Source organism: Lissotriton helveticus, chromosome 9, assembly GCF_964261635.1.
Source record: "Lissotriton helveticus chromosome 9, aLisHel1.1, whole genome shotgun sequence".
In the NCBI taxonomy this organism is placed as follows: Eukaryota; Metazoa; Chordata; class Amphibia; order Caudata; family Salamandridae; genus Lissotriton; species Lissotriton helveticus.
Window position 1 is genome coordinate 674,794,959 of NC_136070.1, and position 20,231 is coordinate 674,815,189.

Sequence of the window (20,231 nt, forward strand, 5' to 3'; positions counted from 1 at the left end):
TCCACGACCCTGCCGCGTCAGGAATTGAACACTGGTCCCGGGTCGACTTCTGCTCCTGGGTCTGCCACCTCTAACCAGTGAGGAATAAGTGCTGAATACCAGGATGATCTTTTGAAATGCTCCAGATTATAATTCAAAAACTGTCAGCCATGAATTAAAATGTCACAATGAGAAAGATACATATTGGTGTACTACTGAACCGTAAATGATTTGAATAAAGTGATAATCTGTGCAGTAACCTGCTAAGTAGACTATAATCATCAGAAATACCATAAAAGACCCGCAGAGCTTTTAAACCATACTATGTATTGCATTCCATAACATAATAAGGCACATCCCTGGTCATCACGCATGGTAAGGAAATTCTTTCTTCGCAGGATCACATATATGACTTAACAAAGACCCTTCCAACGACACACTATACATGGCTTAGCTTGCTGCCCTTGTAGGTAATAGCTTCATTGTCCCACATAAGGGTAGTAAGTGCTATATAAATTATGCATTACTAATACAATGCACTAAGATAATGGAGGTGCTTTAACTGTAGATAACTTTGACAAGATAGTCCAAGAATCTGAATGGCATACATAGGAGAGGAAAGTAGAAGATTTTAAAAAAAAAAGAAGTGGGAGAATGTATTTCTCCCATTCACTTTTATTGAGGCCTGAATCAGCTCTATTGGCATGTATGCGACTTGTAAGTGTGCTGCTGCAGGATCAAATATGAGGATTGGAAATATACGCTTTTCCCTTGCCTCTCAGGAGCATCCAGAAAGCCCTATGGCAGACAGAGAAAGCGTGACAAACATATTGTTCACTCATCTGCAGGAGCAGGTTACTGGCAGTGCGTACCAGGCCCGGTTCTAGAAATTTTTATTTGGGTGGGCCAAGGGTGCATTTGGGTGGGCCACTGCGGGCTCGATTTGTCGCATAAATGTCTAGGCAGGCCTGCTTCAGGGCCCTCCTTTATCTCTTCTTAGTCTTACAAGGCCAAGTAAAATGCAATCTCTCCCAAATCTCCTTCTAAATGTGACCACTCTCCCCCCAAAAAATTTCCATGTAATTTCCCTTAAATGGGAAGAGGAGGTTTCTGAGGTAGGAGTGTCAGGCAAGTGACACTTCTTGGGCTCCCTCCGTGCAAGCCTTCAGGGAGAATACCTCTTCATTACTACCTCCACCTGACCACGGACTCTGCAACGCATTCCCTTACAGGCTTGATTATCCACTACTCTTCTCTAGTGAACCTTGTCTCACAGATGACCTTGGGCCCCAGCCCCATATCAGGCACCATCGGGCTCCACTTTCATTTTTCCCAGTAATTAGTAAAATAACCTTCAAAATTAAAGCATTGAACACAGCAGTAAAATATAATTAGCACGTACCTTAAAGTATGTTCCACAGTAGCCCTTATGACCCGACTGCTAATTAAATAAATAAAAACAGAAAGGCCGCTTTCAGCGCTGATGCCAAAGTCTTTTTTGTCGCCGCACCAATAACCTCTTTCTCCATAAATACCTTTACTCCCACCTTCCAACAGTGCCTCTCATCTCCCAATGGCCCCCCTATTGACCTCCTCCTCGGATTCCCTCAATGCCACCCTCCACCAGTGCCCCTCATCTCTCCCTAACTCCCCCCTCCACCCCATGACCTCTTCCTCGGATTCCCTCACTGCCAACCTCCACCAGTGCCCCTTATCGCTCCATAGCCCCTCTCACTACCTCCTCCTCGGATTCCCTCCCTGCCACCCTCCAACAGTGCCCCTTATCTTTACGTAGTCCCTCTCTCATATGCATTTCATTTGTTGCATAGCGCTACTCATATCAGTGTAGTGTGTGTCTGTACTTTACACAACACACACATTATACAGAGACAATGAATCAAACAAGTATGTAAATCAGTCTATGGGGAATGTCACATAAGCCAATGAGGATTACAAGGTGTATGAATCACATGTCATCCATACTGGTGGGCGGGATATTTTAAGAGGGTTTGGTCTGGGGAAACACAACCTTAGGATTTAAAGAGTATTCCATGGGGGTCAACTTTACTGATAAAAATGTATATCTGCCCAAACATACTCATTTTAGCAACATTAGATTAATGAAAGACTGGGGAAGTTCTAACTATATTACAAAACCAAAAAGTGAAGTTCTAACTATACCATTCATGTTTGTATGCAGCTCTTTGATGACAGTTCATTGGTTACTATCCTATGTTAGGATTGTAACTTCTGAACTGCAAGTAACCCAAGGATTTCTGTGACAAAGGCAGTAACCCACTGAGCTATCCAGGGCTTTAAGTGGGCCGGGTCTCACTGGGTCTGAGCACCCACAGTTCTTTTAAGGGGGCGTCGAAACGAGTCTCTATCGGGCTCTGTTTTGTGCGCTGGTTACAGATAGTCTGTTTTTTTCTGAACTGCAGTGACAGCAGTCTGCTGTCACTGCATTCCGGAAAAAAGTGCCAGGGCACAAAACAGAGCCCGATAGAGACCCGTTTTGAGGCAGCAGGCACATCGGTGTACCCTGCTCACACTACTCACAAGTGGAAAGTTACGGCATGACCTCATGCCAAGTGAGCCTTGGAGGGGGAAGGGAAATCCTTTAAAGAGAGTCATTTTCTCTCTGGATTTCCCTTCTCTTTTTGGAACTCAGGAGCTGCAACATTGTTTTGATGTCACCAGTGCTTTAAATTGAAGCTTTTGCAATATTATATACAAGCCTTAGTTGCTGTTATTTCTTATGCAACTAACAACCATTGACAAAGCCAATAGTCCTGACTTGTAGGTATGATGTTACTTGTTGTATTAAATACCTGGATGCAATGACAGCAACAGCTAAGTACAAGTCGGGCCGCACACTGCTAAACACAGACTTTTTTTTTTTCACAACAAATTTTTATTAAGTGATGAAGTAGCATAAGACACATGGCTCCCCACAGTAAGGAGACAGCCACCAAGCATCATGGTACATTTATATCACCAGTATTTGGTTCAATCAGTAGAAGGAGAAACAGGTCTTAAAAAATGAAAGTAAACAGTCTCCCCCCTCCCCTCTCCCGCCACCCAACTACCTTCACCCCCAACTACCCGGCTACCCACCCCTTATCCCTCCCTAACCCCTGCACGAGAGAATAGCAAGTACTGTACATCTTGGTTATAGTGTGTTCGGCACGACACAGTTAGTAAGCCCATGCGACATTCTCCTCCTACAGTTCTTCCTCGTGTTCCACTGGGGGTTCCAGTTCCAACTCCCTATAGTCCGCCCACCGTTTCCAAATCTTAAAATGTTTGCGGGGGCATCCTCTCGCTTCAAACACCGGGCATTCCAATCCCATAAAGTAATCCAAGCCAGCCTTCCACGCACACAGGGGGGGGGGGGCTCGTACTCCCTTCCATGCCCGGGCTAGGTCTCTCTTAGCCACGACCAGACCCAAAAACAGCAAGTGGCGTTTATATATATTCCCACCGACCCCCTCCAGAATATGAAGCAGCCCTAATCGAGGGGTGCGGGGAAGATCCCAGCCCAGCACTTCCGACAGGCAGTTCCACACGCCCCTCCAGAAGCCAGTCAATCTAGTACACGACCATACAGTATGCAGCAGCGTACCTGTTGCAGCCCCACAACGCAAACACTCCGGAGATCCAATCAATCCCGCCTTCCACAGCCTCTCACGGGTATAATAAGCTCTGTGCAAATATTTAAATTGGATGAGCCTAAGCCGCATCGCAACAGCAGTCCCTCGCGGTGACTCCAGGGCCTCCCTCCAATCATCCTCATCAAGGGGACCAACATCTGCCTCCCAGGTCTCCCTGAGGGGAAGTAGGGTGGACGAGCAGTGAGTGACCAGTGTCTGATAAATTCGAGAGACTTTCTTATCACCAAGGTCCCCCATAAAGACCTTGGCTTCAATCGGGCTAAATTCCGGAAGCGACTCCATGTCAGCGATACTAGGTGCGAGTGCATAGCGAAGCTGCAGGTACCTGAAAAACTGGGTCCGCGGCATGTGGAACTCAGCACTGAGCTCCTGAAACGATTTGAGTGTACCTCCGGTCATCACATGGCCCAGTGACGAGATCCCAATTGCATCCCAGCCACAAAACCCCGCAAGGGAGGCCAGTTCTGGGAGCAACCCGTTGTTCCACAACGGGGTCTCCGCCGTCAGCCTACCCCACCAGCCCGTGCGACGCAGTGCTTGTCGCCACACCACGAAAACAATTCTCGTGACCCCCGGCAGCGTCCGCCGCAATCGAGCCGAGTATAGTATCGTGTGTAGTGCATTGTCCCCCATCAATGAGTGTTCCAGGGCGTACGCTGGGTCCCCTTTGTCCCCATACCACCACTCATTAAGTACTAACAATTGGGAGGCTTGGTAATAGGACAGTAAATCCGATGTGGCCAGACCACCACAGTATGTGGACAGGAAGCATGTCCGCAGCGCAACTCTAACTGCCCCCCCGGCCCATAGGAATCGGTTTAAGATTGAGTTGACCTGTTGAAACCACCGGGGACTGATTTGGTGGGGATAGCTTTGCAGTTGGTATAGGAGTCGTGGGAGCGCAACCATTTTAAATATGGCTGACCTACCAAAGATTGTGAGGGGCATCCGAGACCACGTCTTCACGTCTGTTTGAACCTTCTCCCAGACCGGCATTATGTTTCGCTCCCAGGCGATGTCCACTCCCTCTGAAAGGAATACTCCTAAATACTGCAAACCACCGGTCGCGACCTGCAACCCCGACGCCCAGGGATCTTCCACGACGCCCCCTCCCAACACCCACAGTGTGGATTTGCGTGGGTTCAGACAAAGGCCCGACACTTCCCCGAAAATCCGCATAATTTCCAACACCCGGGGCCCGGAGCGACACAGATCTGTAAGAAAAAACAGAACGTCATCTGCGTATAGTGCAATTCTGTCCGTGAGGGTCCTGTTCCACACAAAGCCCCGCATCTGGGCATCTATACGCACCCAAGAGGCCAGCGGCTCCATCGCTAGGGCAAAGAGGTATGGGGATAGCGGACATCCCTGCCGGGTCCCCCGACCAATCTGAAACTTGCCAGAGACTGCCCCGGCAACGCGCACTGAGGCCGTAATGTCGGTATAGAGAAGTTTGATATATGAGAGGAACACCGGGCCTAGGTTAAGACGAGGCAGGAGCGCAAACAAGTACGTCCAGCTCACGGAATCAAATGCTTTATCTATATCTGCTAGCAGCAAGGCTGCCTGTTCCCCTGTGACTCCCATTGCATCTACTGCCGCTTGCGCCCGCCGGATATTGTGTCTCGTTGCTCTTTGAGGCATAAAGCCGGCCTGGTCCGGGTGGACCAGATCCGTCACATATGGAAGCAGTCGGTTCGCTAGAGCCTTAGCCAGAATTTTTGCTTCGATATTTAACAACGATATCGGGCGATACGAGGCGGGGATATCTGGGGGTCTGCCCGGCTTCTGAAAGACAACAACCTCGGCGTGCCGCCAGTCCGGTGGCAATCTGCCCTGCGTCCTCGCTTCCTCAAGTGCCCTACGGTAATGTGACCCCAGCTGGAGCTGAAACTTTTTATAAAATTTGCTCGGGAAGCCACTGGGCCCAGGTGCTTTCCCAGTATTGAGCTGTCCCAACGCTTCGCCCAGTTCCTCCGCTGTAAGGGGGACGTCAAGAGCCTTCCTGGTCTCCTCGGAGACCGCCACCGGTGGCAGGTCGTCTATAAATTTAGCTACCACGTCCGCTGACAGACATTCTCTCGGAGCATATTGCGCCTCAAAGAATCTAGCAAAGTTCGCTGCCAGCTCGACTGGGTCAGTAATCGCTACCCCATCTTCCGAGGTGAGGCCCGGCAATGCAACTGGTTGGAACACACGCTGACACAGCTGATGAAGCATGGTGCAGGACTTATCTCCCCACTGGTATACTCTGCTGCGCGTGGCCAGCCACGCCTGTCTAGCCTCATCAAGTAGTATAGTAGCGTAGGACTGCTGTGCCTGCAGGAGTAACCGCACCGTAATCTCGTCACCTCCTTCCCGACTGCGCTGTTCCAGGGAGTCTACCAAAGCCGCAGCTTCTACGATCGCCTCTCGGCGTCGCCGACGGGCTGCCGCACACCACGCAATGTCCACACCCCGTATGGTGGGTTTCATCGCCTCCCACACCACCACAGCATCGACATCCTCCACTAGGTTTTCCTGCCAATAATGGGAAATCGCCCCTCTCAAATGCTGGACATAGCCAGGCTGCCGAAGGTGCCACGAGGACATCCTCCACCGGAACGGCTGTCGCTGCTTAAGCAGCTCGACTCTGATTGCCACTGGGGAATGGTCCGACAGCCCTCTCGGTAAGATCTCAGCCTCCCGCACCCTGCTCAGATAGACACTGGGCACAAACATGTAATCCAGCCTCGAGAAGGAGCCATGCACCGCGGAACCATACGTATACTCGCGCACCTTGGGATGCATATGGCGCCACACATCCACCCAGCCCATTCCTTCAACCATAGCATTCAACCGGGTTGTAGGGGCTGCTATCTGCACTTCCTGCCACCTCTGGCGATCCATACATACATCCATCACCTCATTCCAATCGCCCCCAATCACTGGCAAAGACTCAGGGATATCCTCCCACACCGTGAACAGCTTCTCAGACAGAGCCCACTGTAAAGGTGGAGGGGCATAGACGCTACCAAACACTACATGTTCAATCCCCACCTTTCCTTTAATAAAGATATAACGACCCTGTGTGTCCGCCCACTGCTTCTCATGAACATAGGCCAACCTGCGATGCACCAGAATAGCCACCCCCCTGGACCCCCTAGAAAACCCGGCATGGAAGACCTGCTGGTACCCAAACCTCTGCAAACTAAGCACCTTGGAACCCATCATGTGTGTTTCTTGCAGCAAGAGTACATCCGCTGCTTCCCTCTTCCCCCATCGTAGGATCGCCCCCCGTTTGATCTTGTCGAGCATTCCCCTAACATTCCAGGTTATCGCGCGTATGGACTCACTAGGGAGCCCTTGAGGAACATCAGCCATAGTCCAGCGGAACCAAACAGATGGGGCCCCTGCGCCACACCCACACACACAGCACCAGTAGAATGTCAAAGTAAATCATGTGCAGCTCCCCCCTCCAACTCCATGTCCCCCCAACAACAACCTCAACTCCCAACCCTACCGCAACCATATGCAGTCCCAACTTACCCCCTACCACCCCCCCCTGTACCCCCAACCCCCCACCCCTATACCTCATAGAACTCTGAAGTACCTGTCGCGGCATGGGCATCCTCGGGCCCAAAACGGAGGACCCAAGGCCAACCATACCAATGGATCCCAACCCCCCAACAACAGTGAAATCACCCCCCCCCCGGTCAACTCCCGATTTAACAGGAGGTCAGTGGCCCCTGAAATGTAGCCACCCAGACCCCAGTCCACCATACCATACATGTACTAGGCACTATCTGGAACTGGTAGCAGAGGCAGTCTTAGAGCTGCCGATCGACGGGTCTGTACGCCCCTCGTCAGCCGGAGTCCACAGCATCCACAGACCAGAGCGGTCCCTCCGAGGTTCTCAACGGGTTGTCCCCGAGGGATCAGAGTCCATCGTTCCACTGTCTCGTGGCACACCGGCGGATGCAGACCTCTTCCGCGATCTAGACCTCCGGTGGCGCCCGCCCCGGCCCGGCGGGTCTCCCCGGTCCCGCGATGAATCTCTTGAGCCACCCGGGTTCAGGCCCGGCTGGGCATGTGGCCTGATCCTCACCGTTTCGTCGGTCCATTTAAAGACGTCTTCGGGCGTGTTGAAGAAGTGTGTCCGTGACTGATAAATCACCCGTAGGCGGGCGGGATACAGCAGGGAATACTGGATCTTAAGGCCCCGCAGTTTGGTCTTGGCTTCTATGAAGGAGTGACGCTGTTGCTGCACAAGTTTGGTGTAGTCGGGGAATATCATGATCCTTTGATTCTCATATGTTATAGTGTCTCTAGCTCGTGCTTCTCGCAGGATAGTGTCGCGATCGTGATAGTTCAAGAGTCTAGCGATCACTGGCCTGGGCCGTTCTCCCTCCGGCGGCCTCTGCGTCAGAGCTCGGTGTGCCCGCTCAATAACAAAGCAAGTAGAAAGAACCCCAGGGGGCAGCCAGCTCTCCAGCCACTGGGTCAGAAACAGTTCCATATTCCCTTTCTCGCTCCTCTCCGGAAAGCCCACGAAGCGGAGGTTATTCCTGCGTGCGCGCCCTTCAGCGTCCTCCGCGCGGAGCACGAGGCCTTTCTGAGATTGTTCCATCGCCGCCATTTTCTGCTTCAGGGTCTTAACGTCGTCTTCCACCACCGAAATCCTAGATTCCGTCTCCGTAATCCGTGCCACCGCATTCCGTAGGTCTTGACGTAGCAGGGTCACATCTGCGCCCACAGCCCCAATCTTGGCGTCCAGCATGTCCCGGGACTGAGTGATCGCCGCCATAAGCGCCGCGTTGTCCGGCCCCACTCAAGGACTTCCTCCGGAGGCCCCGGACCCTCCACTGGGCCCAGTGAATTTATCTATGGGACCGTGTTTGGGGGCCCCGCCACCGCCCCTGGTCATGGTTGCGGTCTGACCCCGGGGTCGCTACTCAGCAAGTGTGCACACCAATGCAGGTTTTTGGACTTCCAGGAAGGTCCAGCGTAGAACTGCCCAGTTGGTCCGCCACACTCAGGCACCAGTGTCCTCAGCACCACTGTCGCTAGCGCTAGGCTGGTTCCCCGGTCCGTCTCTGGGCAAATATCTCCAATTCGCAGCGATTTGGTCTCTGCACCGGTGACCCCTTGGCTCCGCCGTCTCACGGTCTACCCACCGCCGGCCTCGCCGCTTCAGCTTGTCTAGTGTTGCGGGCACATTCACAGCGGTGGCCGCCCTCCTCAGTGCCCCCGCCGACAGCACTGGCCCCAGGGCCCCAAGGAGAACCACTATGTGTTCGTATGCCACCGCTGGGCCACGCCAGGCATGGGCACAGATCACGCCAGTCTGCTCGGCTGCCCACCCGTCCTCCTCACCAGGTGATGTCGGTATGGCATGTACAGTCCCTCGGGTAGGGCCTCCGCTCCGGATCTCAGCCTCCCAAGGGCCACTGCCGGGCCACCGTCGTCAGATTTCAGCACCAGCCCAGCATCGCCAAAATCGAGGCCCCTGCTGCTCAGTATCAGTGTAGGCCGCTGCTCCCCCCAGGGGGTTACTCCACTCTTCACTTGCCTCTCCTGTGGTCAGTGCGGCAGCTCGGGACTCACTCGTCGCTCGGCTGGTCTCAGAAGATCGCAGGCACCCCAGGGAAGCCGCAGCACGTCCGACCCGCAAACTGGCCTCCACGGTCGACAGCTCCAAAATCGAGTCCCCTGCTTCACTGTCCTCCACAAGGCCGCCGGACGCCATCGGCAGTTCCGCCGCTTCACACCGCCCAGGGGCGCCACCGCCGTCACCGGAAGGCTCCCTGCACCGTCGGACACACTCGCTCCCCAGTTGGTTAGTGGTATGGGTCTGGGGGCCAGGATAAATGCACGGATGTCTATCGGGCCGGCGGGAGCTCTAAGAAGCTGCGACCGCCATCATCGCCCGTTAAGCCACGCCCCTAAACACAGACTTTTAACGTACTGTTTTTAAGCCATGTCCTCAATTACATTGGCCAAGCCCCTTCGAGAGACCCCGCACCCCCCCCTTTCTTCATCCCACTTAAAGCCCTGGAGCTATCCACATAAAATACAGTTCATCTTCATTTGAAAACTACTAACAGACAAATGATTGCTCTCCAGCAGGATTATTAATCACCAGTGTTATCTGGGCATTTTGTATTCCTATTGTTGTCCTGCATCGGCCATGATAATGACAAAAACTGTTTAAATGAAGCGCACACGAAGTATGTGTCCCACTGGGCCTGTGCAGAGTTTAAAAAGAAAAAAAATATATAATAACACATTCTCTTACCTACTCCATTAGTCAAACTTTGTGTCGCAGCTTTATGTGATAAGCCCCTGCAGGTGTCAGGAAAGGTGAATAGTAATAAACAAACTTCTTTTCTCCTGCGCTGCATAGAAAAAGAAATATCAACGCAGCAGGACAGTAGGCAAAGGTTACCCTTGTCAAAGAAAGGATTTGTTGCCTTTCGCCATGCAGAGATGAGGGGGTGAATAAATAAGCAAAGCTTCGTTAACATGTTAATGGTCTTTTAAAGACCTGTGAAGTAGTCGGGTGCGGCTGCGATAATCGCTAAAGTGTCTCTGTGTGTGAGCTCCTCGGCCCGGGCTGACACACGACGGGAGAGGGTTGAAGCACTTACAGCCTGATTCATCAAGGGGCCGTTTTGCGAGCCCCTAATAGCGAATCATAGCGAATCGCTATTAAGGACTCGCAAAACGGTATTCGTGTAGGAATTGCTAAATAAATAGCGATTCCTACACATTCCTTATTTGCGAGTAGCAAATTGCTAATCGCAAATAAGGAAAAACTCCCCATTCATTCCTACGGGCCAAAAGGCCCATAGGAATGAATGGGGAGTATTCCTTATTTGCGATTAGCAATTTGCTACTCGCAAATAAGATAGCGATTTGAAGGGTGCCAGGGGTGTCCAAAGGACACCCTGTAGCACCCCTTAAATGCACATTTGAACAGGTGTTGCGCACACACATGTCCAAAGGACATGTGTGTGTGTAACATGCAAAAGAAAAAAATGCACTTAAGTGCTTTTTACACTATTTTCGCAATTTACCACCAAGTCAGACTTGGTGGTAAATTGCGACCAAATATTGCAATTTCGCAATTTCTAATTGGTTGATGAATTGCATTTAAGGAATCTCTATTAGAGATTCCTTAAATCCAATTCCTCGCAAATATGCGATTTCGGTAATAGCGATTTTTGCATTTGGGATGATGAATCCCAAATGCAAAAATCGCACTCGCAAAGGGCCAGATTCTCAGAATCTGGCCCTTTCCGAGCGCAAATCAGCTTGATGAATCAGGCTGTGAGATCCCAAAGGCTTTGCGAGCCTGCCTTCAAGCCCTCACTGCGAGGGCCACGGATCCTGTTTGGGTGGGCCAGACTGATGTTTGGGTGGGCCTGGCCCACCCGCTAGAACCGGGCCTGGTGCGTACCCCGAGTCACACAAAACCAGTCCCTGTCGGCTGAATCACCCAGAGGAATTGTCTTTTTTCACGCGGAAATCAGGAGGTGGGAGACTAGCCTTCAAATCAGTAGTCATCCGCCTGAATCCGGAGGGATGGCATGCATGGAATGGTCATTGTCCTGCAGCTCAACCCACTCATGGTACAAGGTACAGAGACAGGTATGGTATAATAATACATTATTTATTTGTCTCATGTGATTTTTTATTCATTAATTACATTGTGATTAGATGATTGTAAGTAAGTAAGTAAGTAAGTAAAATTTTATTGTATATGGTTAATAAAAACCTTAACAAAAGGAGAGAATTTCAAAGAACTTATTCCAATAAAATGATTAAGAATACATCAGCTGACATGTGACCATTTCAGAGTAAAAAAAGTCTATCTTTCATTATCTGGCTTCAAAGTCTTTTGTTTCAGTGAGACTTTGTATTTTATCCCATTGGTTGCCTCTTTTTCGTTTTTCATCAATAGGAGGCTCACTTGCTGAAAAAAACGGGTGGCCCTGCAGGCTGTCTGCAGCTGTTCGCTGTTCAGTACTAGCATGACTGCCGACCGACAAGTTCTAATGTGGAAAAGGTGGAATATTTGGAGGAGATAATACCGTCTCAGGTTGCTCAGAGCGGGACAGATGCACAAGACGTGGATCAGGGATTCTTCAGCCAGACCACAAAGTCTGCACAATGATGATGGCCAAGTTTGCCGCCATGCCGGGATCTGGTCTTTTGTGGAATAGGTTCCCAGCCGCAGACGTAATAGCCTTTGTTGCGTTGATGGTGTTATGTAATTGACTAGGTACGGTTGTGGAATGCTTCTGTCGTACGTGGCCAGTACCATCCATCCGTGTTTTTTCTTGGCCAATGTTGCTTTGTCAGCAATCCTGGATTTATGTTTCGCCGCACCATTGGCGTTTTTTTAAAGGCCGCGAAGGTATATTCATTGTTCCACGTCTGTTGCATGTCAAGATTTTCCAACGCTACTTCCAGTGTTTTTTTCCATGCCTTTTTTCCTTTGGTTTGATTGTTGATTTCGGTCCAACAGTGACCCATCAGTGTATCCGCTTGTGCTGCTCTTAGTTTCCAGCACGTTTTTATTAAGGCGGCTTGTCTTGCGTGAATCTGATTAAGTAATCCGAATTCAAGGCGTACCTGCGCCTGTGATGCAAACTTCGGAATTTGGTAGAGGTATTTGATCAGCGCTGACTGTTGGAGATTCAGGAAATTCGCATCTTTGCCTCTGTATAGGGAGGGTAAAAATTTGGCAGCGATCACTTTCAGCAAGTATTCGTTAGATGGACATATTAGTTTTGTTTTTAGTATGTTTAGGGCAAACCGCAATTTGATTGCCTGAGATTTTCTGTACAAGGTGTGTTCTTTTAGTGACCATCTTGAATCAACAAGTACTCCCAGATACTTATAGGTGAGACATTGCTCTATGTTATTTCCCGCGATGTGCCATCTGAATGTTTGCTGCCCTTGGTGAGACACGAAGCAAACCACTTTTGTTTTTTTATAGTTGAATTGCAGCCCATGCGTGCAGGTGTATTTGTGCAACTTTGTTATGGCGCGTTGGAGACCCAGCGGGGTCTGGCTGCACAGGACAATATCGTCGGCATACTGCATACACCTTATTTTGTGTTGGGCTAGTTTTGGTGGATCGCTTTGAATCTCTGAGATGCTCTTGTCAAGGTCCGCAGTGAAGATGTTGAAGAGGGTGGGGGCTAAAACGCATCCCTGCTTGAGCCCAATTCGGGTGGGGATTTTTGATGTTGTCCTGTCCCCATTACCGAGTTTTATCTTGACCCAGGTGGATGAGTATAGATTTATGATGGCCCGTAACAACTTCGGGGGGGTGCCCCAGTTGGCCATCTTTTCCCATAGTATCTCCCTTGGCACTGTATCGAACGCCGCTTTTAGGTCAACAAAACAGGTGTACAGTTTTGTTGAATTGGCTTTTGCTCTCTCGACAAGAAGGTTGAGTGCTGTCAGATTGCATAGCGTATTGGTTCCAGGCCTGAACCCTGTTTGGGTGATTGGAAGGATGTTGTTGCAGCTGATCCAGTCTTCCAGTGCAATCAGGAGATTTGATGCGTATACCTTGGCCTCTACGTCAATGAGCGCGATCAGTCTGTAATTCGCGGGATCTGTGCGCGCTCCTGCTTTGAAAATTGGGTGCAAAATACTCCCTCTCCATGAGGAGGGAATGCTTCCTGATTGGAATGCATGATTATACAATGGGGAGAGATATTCTGCCCAGAACGAGTGATCTTGTTTGAAGAGCCCATTTGGCAAGCCATTCGGGCCTGGGGCACCTTTTGGCCTCAGTTTGTTCAGGACCGTTTGGACTTGGCATTTCGTTATCCAGGTTCCTTCAAAGGTTTGGTCTTCTTCGTGCTTTTCTGTCAGTTGGATGATGAGGGGGTGTTCCTTCCTTACTTTCGCGTCGGTCGTTTGAGACTGCTCTAGATGGTGTATCCAGTCTTCCTGTAATATATTTGCATTAAAAACTAGGGCTGCTCCGTTGGCTACTTTGTTGATTTCTGCCCAGAATTTCCTGTTGTTGTTGGATTTACTGGATTCTATTAGTTGTTGCCAGATTTCTGTTTGATGTTTTTTCTTTAGAGTCCATACTTCTTTTTTGTATATTTGCCTTAGATTATGTATTTGCTGCCTGATGTGGTCACCATTCTTGGGGTCTTTTCCTTTGAGTTTTCTGAGTTCCTGATTGAATAACCTTTTTTTTTCCCTATTGCACCCGAGTGAGCTTGTTGTGACTGACAGGGTTTTCTTTTGTTAGTTTGTTTTTGTTGACCAAATTTGTCGGTTAGGAGTGCAGACATTTTTTCCCAGTTTTCTTGATATGCAAATGGGTTTGTTGCCTCGTCTTCTGCCGACATTAGTTTCACATGAACCATGATTTCACCCGCGTTCTTTCCGTTCCATGCTAATCGCTTAAGATTATAAAGGGTCGGAGTAGTCATCAGGTCTTTTGTTGCTGGGGCCTTGGAGTGTTGCAATCTGAGCTCTATTGCTTGTAGACTGTGATCGCTCTCCAGTTTGTGGATTATTCTGTAGGTATCTACTATTTGGAATACTTCAAAGTCCACCATGGTGTAGTCCAGAATTGATTGGGCCTTTTTGACAATTCTAGTCGAGGATGCCGGCTGGTCCTGCAAGAAACGGCCATTCAAAGTGATCAGTCCGATATCGGCCAACATTTGGGCGCATGTCTGGCCATGTTTGTCTTTTTTCCGATGGTTTGTTATTGTTGGTGGTATTCTTTTCCCGTGCCGCTTTGTACGTTGGATGTCATGAACGGGGTCTCTTTCTAGTAGAAACATGTTTAAGTCGCCAGAAACCACCAAGCCAGCCTGTTGGTAAGTGGCTTGCAAGGATTTGAGAAATGCTTTTAGGGACAGAATTTTCTGTAATTTGTTCTTTGTTGCCGGATGAATGTAGATATTGCATATAACCAGTGAGCGACACTCTATGGTAACGTGTTGTCCTGAACTGGTGTCAGTCGGGAGCATGATTTTGATGCATTGAATCCATGATTGACCTGACTCAATTGGCTCAACAGACCATGGGATGCTGGTGTTTAGATAAATCGATAGGCCTCCCGCTGCCCTGCCGGTTAAACCTCTTTTGATGGCGTGTTGATGTATTTCTTTAAAGCCAGTTATGTGGTCCGATGCAATTGACCAAGTCTCTTGGAGTAATATGATGTCGAATTGTTTGAGGAATGATATAAGTTCAGAGTCGTTTGTTTTGCCTGCCAGTCCATTTATATTCCAAGAGCATACCTTCAGGTTCGGCTTTCATGCTTCCTCCCTCTTGATGTCCACTGGGGTTGCCATTGGAGCTAGGACTTTCCACACCTGGCTGACGACTCCCGTCCCTCCTTGTTGGATAATCCGTAAGTTGGACCATCCTCCCTTGCTGCTGTCCGAACGGCCTACCGCGCCCCGGAGTATTCCACTATTAAACTCTGGGCTTGCGTCTGCCAACGTGGATAACGGGCCCGGGTATCTTTCAATTTCGACCGGTCTGATCTCGATTCCCCATTTTGCAAACACTTCCCTCTGTTGCCAGAATTCTTTGGCCTTCAGATGATCATTCCAAGTTACCACTGTCATCTCTCTTCCGTTTGCGTTCGGGATTATTTTGAATTCGATGCTTTCGATGTGGATGGTCTTCAGGTGTTTCAATGTTTCAATTGAGTTAATGAGTTTTAAAATGGCGCTCCGGTTAAGAATGTCGTGCTTACCCCTGGAGCTGTAGTGTGGGATAAGTTCGTGAGCAAGTGCTTCAGCTGGATATGGTACCTCTGAATCTTCTTTTGGCCCCACCCGCCTGATTTGGCTGTTTTTTTGGGTGTGCTCTCTATAGCCCTGATATAGAATATTTGTGTGAGCTACTGGTTCGTTCTCAGATCCTAGTTGGAAGGGACTTGATTTCTCTGCTCCTTCTGTTGGGCTGCTTTGTTTCGACCCTTTATCCCGAGGATTTTCTTTTTGTAACGTGATCATCTTTGTAAAATAGTGTGTGATGGTTTTTTGTTCTGTTTGCGGAAAGGGGCCAACCGCCCGATCCGTTTTTATCTTTTCTTGCACTTGATGAGAAACTTTATGATTACTTTGGATTTTATTTTGGGTTGTTGACTGTGGCGGGGTTTGTGGTGAAGGGTGCAGACATAATGCTCCTTGGTCGTCCTCTGCATTGGACGTTGATTCTTTGCCCTTATTTCCATTCTCTATTAGTTCTGTTGAGTAGTTTTGAATTGTGTTGTTGACCAATAGGGTCTCTTGGTGGTGGTGCCTTTTCAGTAATGTTGCTCCTTTTTTTCCTTGTTGTTTGTTTTGTCTGGCTTTCCTCAAGCGTTTTCGCTCGCGTTTTGTTAAGGGGTTTTTTCGCTCGCGTTTTGTTAAGGGGTAGATGATTGCTTTATTATTAGATTATTGTTTAGATTATGATCTTGGTGAAAGGAGAATCAGCAATCACCAGACACAATCCCTTACACCCTGGCCACATCACAAGGCATAGGTGTGAAAAAGAACTCCCTATACCCTTGCCATGTGCCAATGAGGATTTTTGGGCTCCTAAACAAGTTACATTGGGGTAAAAAATGTAGTATAAATTAGGGGTGTGTGAAATTTTCATAATTTGCTTTCATGTCATTATGCCAATTTTTGGGAAAATTACAAGAAATTACACAAAACCCAAATCCATCATGTAGCTCTATAGTTTAGCACAAAATACATTCTGTCAGTTTCTGATCCGAGAGCACATTTTAATGTAAAGAAATAGCACAAAAAACTCAAGTAGCATCAGCAAAAGCCACTTGCATTCTGGTCTTTTCCTTTGTATTATTCCTGAGCACTTCCAATGAATTTTGCTGTCAATGGAAGAACTATGTGATGGAGTACAGTGATATTATTTGGGGAATTACTCTTAAAAATCATAATGCAAAATTACTAAAATCACACAAATGATGCTAGCCAGGCCTAGTATAAATCAATGTCTTCAAATAGCAAACAAAAACAGCAACAACGTTGGTGTAGGCGAGGCACTTTGGCCATAAACTGGTGGACACAATGGTGACATCAACCACACACAGCTCACATGTTATGTCAAAAACTTACATGAAATGATATCCACAAATATAAAACGTAACAAATCACCAAATTTCACCCCAAAACCCTACATAATGTTCTCTTCTAAAACTGGCATAAATGGAGGTTTGCAAAACGCACACATAACCAATCATCATGCTCCGAATGGCTAAAGTCCATGTCTCTGGTGACCTCAAGCCTACCACATACATGCACAGATCACAAGTTATGTTGTCTTTAAAACTAAACATGATGATAGTGTGTGTCCGCTTCTAAAAGATGTACAACTCAATACTGTGTTTGGGAATGCATAAGCGTATGAACATAAACAATAAAAATCAATAAGATGTTACCCACAATCATTATAAGAGAAATACACATATAGAAATCAAATGAATACTCTGGAAAAACGAATGTTATGGGGAAAGTAAAGTGTAAACATTAGACACAATACAACACCTCAAACAGTAGTAAATTCCACAGTTCCGTTACTAACTGTGCCATACACGGTTACCGACGACCAACAGGTTTTCCCTCACAATACCACGTTACACAATATTAGGAGTTTCACGTATACTGATTACCCTTACATAGAATTCAACTTTTCTTGGACAGATCATGTAACATGGTGATACAATACCCCAGAAACTGCAATACACTGGCATTTTATGGATATGTTATTACATACAATAGCAATTCATAACTGTTACAACAAAGTGGCTATTCGTCCTCAATGTCAGATATTTCCACAAAATACCAATATTTTTCCTAAATACAGGAAGAATTGTGCAATAGCCATTTCATATCAGCAGTACTCTAGCTGCTTGGACATAGCAGCATGCAAACACTTACACACTTTTCAAATAGTCTCTGTGTGTTTTTCAGATCTCATTTCCAACTTTTACAAGTGATGATGAGAGTGGGTGCTGAGGCTAAGGTTGGAATTCAACTATGTAACTTTTGAATTTGTCATCTTTTACTATTGCAGCAAAATGCATGGAGACTTATTTGACCAACTATGGACAAACTACAACATCTGCAACATACATCGCACATCATTCTTGACCAGAAACCAACCAATCAAATATATCTTGGACTGGTATACCTTTATAGGATCCTGATCCAACAAGAGATTGATTTAAAGACAGTGGCCCAGATTTGTTAAGGCTTTGCATCATTTCAAACTGACGGGAAGTGGGGCAGAGCAAAACACAGGTACTTTCCGGCAAAAAGATATTTTGCTCTAGAAGTGTGCCATTTTCCGAGAGCTGCTTTGCGCCGCTTTGCAGTAAGGAGGAGTATTGTGGGTGGATCAGCGCAAACACACACACAGTATTTACACAAAGGCTGATCCACTTAGGTAGCTGGATCAGGATAATTGTCAAAATATAACACCTCATTCAAGAAGGTGTTAACAAGTGGAAGGCTGGTCTCTTCTACAAAAACATGCATTGAATTTGCTGAAATGTACAGCACAATTTCAATGTGCGGGATCATTTTGAGTGTATTGAGCATAGAAATGAGTACAGAATGGGTATGCTTCCATGGGCATAATGCTTCCAGTATAATACGTATGCTAGACAGTACTAGTTCCCTCTGGGTCCATAGTGCGTGGTTGTACATTATGCAAGGTAGTTTAACTAGAGCCACTGAGCAGGGGACGACAGAGGCAGACGACCAATCTTAGTGTATGTAGGTCTGAGTTATTTTCCCCCCTGTCCAATGTAGCACAGCAGTTTTGGTTGCTGTGCTGCATTGCATGAAACGTTTGTAAATCTGTCCTATAGCTTGTACACAAGGCCCCTCAGAGTTAAGCAACTTCTTACCTCAACAATTTGCTAATGCTCTTCTAGCTAATCAGACATTTAAGGTAGGCTTCTTAAAACTCTTTCTAAATTTCTTCTGCCATGTTACAAAAAGGTTAATGGCAGATCGCTCCAAGTTAAAGGCTCTAGTGTAATAGCTTCTTTTGCCACTTTACAATTTCCTAAAATTCTGGAATTCTGTAAACATTCATCTTTTCCAATATGCTTTCAGTTTAAACCCCTGGTGTCAATTATACATTGTTCATCAGCTGTTTATGTTCTTTTCCACTTTCAGTAAAGTTACTTCTCTGAGAGAGTTTGACTTGATTTATACTAGGCCTGGCTACCATAATTTGTGTGATTTTTGTAATTTTGCATCATGTTTTCTAAGAGTAATTCCCCAAATAATATCATTGTACTCTATCACATAGTTACTTCTCCGAGAGAGTTTGAAGCAAGCTTTCTCTGCATTGTAGAGAACAGAATATAAAACCAATAACTACACAAATATATATATTTGTAACTTCCCTTTAAATAAAGGAATATTTGTGTCCTTCCGTTTGTCTCGAACAGTAGGTGTTGAGCAGAATGATTGTGTATGAGTGGATTGAGAGGAAATTAGGCCAGTATGAGATGGGTATGGCAATGCTGGTTTATTTTCTGGGAAATTGCACTGGTAGTTACTGAGAAGTGGAGCTGTTGGTGTCCTTCCCAGAAGACCCATGTGTGTAAATTTAATTAAAGGGCTGTTCGGGATGCTTCCGAGGAGACACACATTCAAGTGTTAAACAGAAGGAATATCGAGAGGCTCCATGTCAGACAGAGAAATTCAAGATTGGTTGAGCTCATTTGTAGGGGCCAACACCAGTATTGAGTTGGAGATTAGTGGTGGGTCTCACCACGGAGTCTGTACCAATAGGGCCTGAGCAAAAGGGGAGTCGAAGGGGAATCTCTGAGGAGACAAATTTTTTAGTTTAAAAAAAAAATATTTTTTTATTGAAGTCATTTAGTGTCATTTCAAATTTATCATTTCAGCATCATTTCATAAACAGTAAAATACAAACAAAAGTCTTTCTCTTTTTACCTATAAATCAAAATATTCTGACACAGCAGATAATACCACTGTACACAAAACCTCAGAATTTTAATCAAAAAAAGTCCCCCAGATCTTATCGAATCTTCTAGTCCCCCCTACCCGCAATGCAAAAATTTCTCACTAATCTTAACTCGTCTCATCTTCTGTAACCATTCGTACATAGATGGAATCTGTTCTGAACGCCATTGCTGTAGCAACAGAGATCTAGCCACTGCCATAGCAATGTAAAGTAATTTAGCTATCTGATCTGAAAGCAAAATATCAAAATCAAAGCCTTTCAAAATTAGTTTCTCATTTACGGTGATCCTGATATTATATTCAGTCTGGAAGAAAGCAAAGATTTCTTCCCAAAATTTCACAATCTTGACACAATAATCCATTACATGTGACCAATTGGCTGGCGAATGGTGTAAACATCTAAAACAATGTGCTGAATAATTAGCATACATTTTGGAGATGGAGGCAGGTGTACGATACAACAACCGATTACTAAAGAATAACATTCTGCGCCAATTGGCGCCCCGTAATGTACTAAAATTAAATGTGTTAATAGTTATCCAGGTGTTCAAGGACATAGCATGGTTTTCCTGCTCCT